The 6,210-nt window shown below is 39.3% G+C and overlaps 1 long non-coding RNA gene across 1 annotated transcript; it reads left to right on the top strand.

Moving 5' to 3' along the window:
* Positions 1-3,053: 3,053 nt before the first annotated feature.
* Positions 3,054-6,210, top strand: LOC138170085 (uncharacterized). The gene is made up of 4 exons (XR_011170534.1): positions 3,054-3,181; positions 4,131-4,259; positions 4,364-4,481; positions 5,947-6,210. It is a non-coding gene; the product is annotated as an uncharacterized lncRNA (long non-coding RNA).

Consider the following 6,210-nt stretch of genomic DNA (forward strand, 5'->3'; position numbering starts at 1 on the left):
AAGAAAATGAATGCAAGAAGATAAATTATGAGGCCTTTGCAAGAGTCCAGGTAAAAAGCGACTGAGTGGTGCAGGGCATAGGGAACTGTACCTGGAGTCAAGATGACCTGAATTCAAGTCTTGCCTCAGATGCTTACTAACTGTGTGACCCTGGGAAAGTCACTTAACCTCTGTCTGCTTCAGCTTCCTCATTAGTAAGAAGGGAATAATTGTACATATCTCATAGGGTTGTTGTGAGAATTAAATGAGATAGTATTTATAAAGTGTAATGCAAACTTTAATGTTCTATATAAATGCTAGTCATTATTATTAAAGAAGTACTTATTTATACATACATATGTAGGCATAGAGTATACTGTGTATATATATATATATATATATATATATATACTTATCTATATTTGGGAGGAATCATCTGAACAGAATATATACATATATATATATATATGAGGGTTTAAGAGGTCACCAAGGAAAGAATGCAGAGAATAGGAGCCCAGCCCTGAGCCTCATGGGATGCTCACACCATGGCCCCAAGGAAGATGAGTCATATTTATTCACCAGACTCTGTTTTATAGTTGATTAATCTAAAGTTAGGGCAGAAAGGTATATCTAAACTCATCTGAAGCAAGGATTGGCAAAGCAATCAATTTAGTCAACAGTATTATCATATTGGAGATAAAATGTACCTGAAAGTTTTACAATATTTACAAATTGTTTTATGGATATTAAATCTGTAACTGAGGATTTCATATGATGGCACTGGATACCATGGGCAAATGTCCTGAAACTTCTTCCTGCAGCTAAGGTTGGAAGGTTGGTAGGGTTGAATGGAATCAAGGTCAAGGTTGAGAAGTAGTTCCAAAGAGGAGAAGAATGTCACCAGAGAGGAAAGGACCAAGAAAGTTATATAGATGGGGAAAGTCAAGACATTATCCAGTAAAAATGTAAATATTAATTCAGACATGGAAATGCTATAGTCTAGGCAATTAAGACATGTAATTATCATTATTATTACCACACGTATAAACGTAATTCTTTATCTTTTCCCTAAAATCTCCCCTTTCCCTAACTTCTGTGTTTCTATTCAGGGTACCACTATCCTCCCATTCACCTAAAACTACAACTTTGAGGATACCCTCAACTTCTCACTTTCTTCCTGTATTCATTCAACTCCCAAGTCCTACCTTTGAAATATCTCTTTTAAATGCCCCCAACTCTCCCCTAACACTGCAACCACCCTGGAGCAGGATGTCCTCACCTCATACCTGGGAGTATTTTAATAGCCTTTTGGTCAGTCTTCTGCATTTATTCTCTTCCCACTTCACCCAGCAATCAAACTGATCTCACTAAGGAGAGACCATGTTATGCAACCTACCCTCCACTCCAATTCCAGTGACTCCATATTACCTTCAGGATCAAATATGAAATTCTTTGTCTTTTAAAGTTCTTTATAACTTGAACTCTTCTCCCTTTCCCATCTTATTATACCTCCCTTCTTTCCCTGTGCTGTGCAAGCTAGTGACTGACCTCCTTGCTGTTACTCATAAAAGATTCCCAACTCCATCTCCCAACTCTGCATATTCACTGGCTGACCCTCCTGCCTGGAGCTCTTCCTTCTCTTCTCAGTCTCTGGTTTCCTTCAAATGGTAACTAAAGTCCCACCTTCAACAAAAACCCTTTCTCAATCCCTTGGAGTATTTTCCCTTTATTGCTGGTATATTCCTTCAGAGACTACCATAAAAATTTGTCACACATTTCTCTTATTTTTACTTAGTTGTTTGCTTGCTGTTTCCCCCAATTAATCTGTGAGTTCCACAAGAAACAGGACTGGTTTTTTTTATTTACCTGTCTAACTATTTATTTATCTATGGCTTTTCTTTGTATGGTCCACACTCAGCACAGGGCCTGGCACTTAACAAGTAAGGGCCTAGTAAATGATGCTGACTTGACTTGATATAGACAAAGCACTTACCTTATGTCATCTCATTTTAATCTTCATAATAACCTTTTTTTTTTTTTTTTTTAGGCAATCGGGGTTAAGTAACTTGCTCAAGGTTACAAGGCCAGTTATTTCTGGGTGTGGTGCTGAGTGTCTGAGCCCGGGATTCGATCTCCAGGTCGTCCCAACACTGGAGCCAGTGCTCTTACTCGCTGAGCCACCTGGCTGCCCCTAAGCAATTGGGGTTAAGTAACTTGCTCAAGGTTACACGGCCAGGTGTTTCTGGGTGGGTGCTAAGTGTCTGAGCCCGGGATTCAATCTCCAGGTCTTCTCAACACTGGAGCCGGTGCTCTTACTCGCTGTGCTACCTGGCCGCCCCCATAATAACCTTTTGAGGTAGATGCTATTAGTATCTCTGTCTTACAGATTAAGTAAAGAAAAAGGGGAAAGAAAAAATGATTTCTAAATTTTTAATTAATCTATTTACTTTTAGTTTACAACATTCAGTTCCACAATCCCTTGAGTTCCAGATTTTCTCTCCCCTCCCCCCCACCCATGGCAGCATACAATCTGATATAAGTTCTACAAATACCTTCACATTAAACATTGATCAAATTGTAAAGAAGATTTATAACCCATGGAGTGAACAACGAGAAAGAAGGAACGAAACAAAACACAAAAGAGAGGGCAAGTAGTCTGCTTCAATCTGCATTCAGACTGTAGTTCTTTCTTTGGATGTGGAGAGCCCTTTCCATCACTCGTCTTTTGGAGTTGTCTTGTAGTATTGCGTTGCTGAGAGGAGCCCAGTCTATCAAAGTTAGTTGTCACAGATACGATGTGTCTGAAATTTGTATAGTGTTCTCCTGGTTCTGCTCTCCTCACTCAGCATCAGTTCATAAGGTTATTAAGAAGTTTGTCTGCTTCTCATTTCTTATAGCACAGTAGGATTCCATTACATTCATATACCACAACTTGTTTAGCCATTCCCTAATTGATGGTGAATGAGAGATGTGAAAACTTCTCAGATTATTCTCCAAAATCTAGTAAGACTTTTCGTGGGAAACAGGCCCAAGTTCCCCTTCACCAGAGATCACATGATTTACAAGGACTCAAACCTCAGAACAGTAGGGAGTCACCCGTCTCCTCAGTGACACCTCAGCATAAGATATGCCAAATAAGGATAGAAGTGCTTTCTCAAATGCACATTGGGTGGTCTACAGTTTCCTTGTTCCAGTACTTGAGGTAGGTTGCAGAGCTTAGATTATTCACATGACTTCCCACCAATGGAAGAAAAGGGGGGGGTAGGGGAGAATTCTGTGTTAGGGCTTTATAACTTTGCCATTTCCTTTTGTAAATTGCTTCTCTTTCTTGATCATTTGTCAGGAAGCAGGGCCCTTTCTCGAGATTGTAATAAATCATTCTTTTCTGCTTCTTCCCTTGAGAAACTTCTGAGTATTATTTGGGTAAGGATTTCTGTTGCACACAGTTTTGGGGGTGCACACAATGGACATCCCCTTGATTTCCAATTCTTTGCCACCACCAAAAGAGCTGCTATAAATATTTTTGCACATATGGGTCCTAGAGAAAATGACTTTTTAAAAAAAGAATAACAACTCACTTTTATGTAGTACTTTAAGGTATACAAGGATCTTTTCCCACACTAAACTTGAAATAAAGGTAATGTAAGTATTAATATTTTCACTTTAATGGGGAGACTGGACATGGAAAGAATAAATTGTTACTGAGGGAGATTCAGGAGCTTGTTTCGTCTTTCACGTAAGCCAAGATCCAGAATCATCCTGTCAAATGCTAGATATATTCTCACATTAAATAAATACTTTTCTTCAAGTGAGGGACCTTCTTAAATTTTACCTAATCTATAAACTTTCATAGCCATTTCACCATTAACAGCGATGTGAATTGGTCAGGGTGGGGTAGATTAGATCAGACCTTAAAGAGATTTGCCAATAGTTGTGCCTACCCTAACATTTCAGAATCTATATAAAGTGAGCCTGAAAGGCCAGATCAATCATTTGGGCAATCTTTTGTGCTTCAAGTTTTCCTAGAGCTCTTAATATTGTCTCTTCTTTGCCCCCTTTTACATCACACTGCTTTTTACACAATGTATTATAGTACAAGTCCCTTGAGGGCAGAGAAAGGATGATTTTTTTTTTCATCTTCACATCCCCAGTACCTACCATATTGCCTTGTTCATAAGATTTAAGAAATTCTCCTTGAACTCAGTCAAATGAATTTGGTGAATCTCAGAGGCAGTGGCTGTGGCTGGATGCCATCATGGAATGATTCCAAAAATCCATTGGTAAGGACTCCATTTAAAAATTAAGCCATTTCATTAAGATTCATTCAAATGATAACTCTCACATTTATGAATTATCTCACAAATTATTCTCTCTCCTCTTGCAGAATATACCTTCCTGAAACCAATTCTGAAGACATTAAACAGCAACAACAACGATAATAGAAAAAAAAGGAAAATGACTTGCCTCCTCATCTTGAATTCATCCAGGAATAAATTTTGGCTGTGAGAAATAACACTTTTTTTGGAACCTATAATCATTTTTTGTTCTGCTGAAAACCTGTTATCCATCAATAATGGAAAATACTATTGACTGATTTTTTTTTAAGTCATTTAATTTCAGCATCATTTCTGTGGCATTGATGTATTTTCTTTCTTTTTTTTTAAATTGGGGTTAATTGGGGTTAAGTAACTTGCTCAAGGTTACATGGCCAGTTATTTCTAGGTGTGGTGCTAAGTATCAGAGCCTAGATTTGATCTAGGTCATCCCAACACTGGAGCCAGTGCTCTTTACTTGCTGAGCCATCTGGCTGCCCCTAAGCAATTTGGGTTAAGTAACTTGCTCAAGGTTACACGGCCAGTTATTTCTGGGTGTGGTGCTAAGTATCTGAGCCCAGATTCAATCCCCCAGGTCATCCTGACACTGGGGCCGGTGCTCTTACTTGCTGTGCTACCTGGCTGCCCCGCTATTGATGTATTTTCAAAAAGGTAGTTCACATTGTTTATTAGGGCCCTCCCTGACCATCACAGGGTTCTGTAGCCCTTTGGAAGTAGAGTTTCAAGCTCCCAAACCTGCGGGTGTGGGGAATGACACCTCCCCACAACTCCAGCCACTGTGTCACTTGGAATCATCTCCTTTGGCTAGAGGCGGCCTAGCTATCTGGCTCAAGATTTGGGATGGGGCAGAACAATGAGTAGAATAAGTGCTGGATTTGGTGGGAAGAGATCTGGGTTTGAATCCTGTCTCTGCTACTTTGTTATCTTTGTAACCTTGGACAAGTGCAATTTTAGGATCCTCAGTTTCTTTACCTACAGAATTAGAGTGTTATACTCTCTCCCACTTCATATCCAAACAGTTAATAAGTCTGGTCGAACCCCCCTCTGCAAAATCTCTTTTATTTGTCTCTTCCTCCATTCCCACTGCCTCTGTGTGAGCACACACCTTCAGAGCTACCTGAGTGGATTATTGCAGTAACTTCTTCCAAGTGCCCCTTCTTTTCATTCATCCTTCACAACCACTTCCTGTAGTCATGTCCTTAGCTATAGGTATTATTATGCTATTTCTCTTCTCAAAAATCTTTCTTTTCTCTCGAATGGTTCACACTCCTCTGCTTGCCATTCAAGCCCCTCCACAGCCTGGCCCCACGGCATCTTCCCATTCTTACTTCATATTTTCATCTTTAAGCATTTAACATTCCAGCCAAATTTGACATTGCTCCCCTTTCTAAGCATACGCTGTACTTTCATGCCTCCAGGTTATTTCCTAGGCCTAGAATATGTTTTATCCCTCATTTTCACCTATTGAAATTTCCCCTATACCTTAGAACAGTCTAGTAGATCTTAAAGATTATATATTAAGATTCCTGTAGGCCATGCGTTGGCCTAAAAAAACCATATTGATATTTTTTGTTTTATTATATTTTTATTTATTTTGTTAAATATTTCTAAATTAAAATTTAATCTGGTTTAGGTTGCATTTGGGAGTGCTGTGGACTGGCTCATTGACACCGGTACTTTCATGCATCCTCCCCCTCTACAATCATTGGTGTCCTTGCCTCACAGAGCCCTTTCTTTGTATAACTCTCTCATGCAAATATCACACACTCTTTGGTGTTGTAGCCATCTTGGTTGGTGGCACATTCCTCCACTGGATTGCAAGCTCTATGGAACAGATACTGTGACTTATCTGAATTTCACTGTCATGTTTTGCACTGAGTAGAGAATAAAGAAACGC

Source organism: Petaurus breviceps, unplaced genomic scaffold (genome assembly GCF_028583685.1).
Source record: "Petaurus breviceps papuanus isolate PSGF00001 unplaced genomic scaffold, PetGlider_PUasm1.0 38, whole genome shotgun sequence".
Taxonomy (NCBI): Eukaryota; Metazoa; Chordata; class Mammalia; order Diprotodontia; family Petauridae; genus Petaurus; species Petaurus breviceps.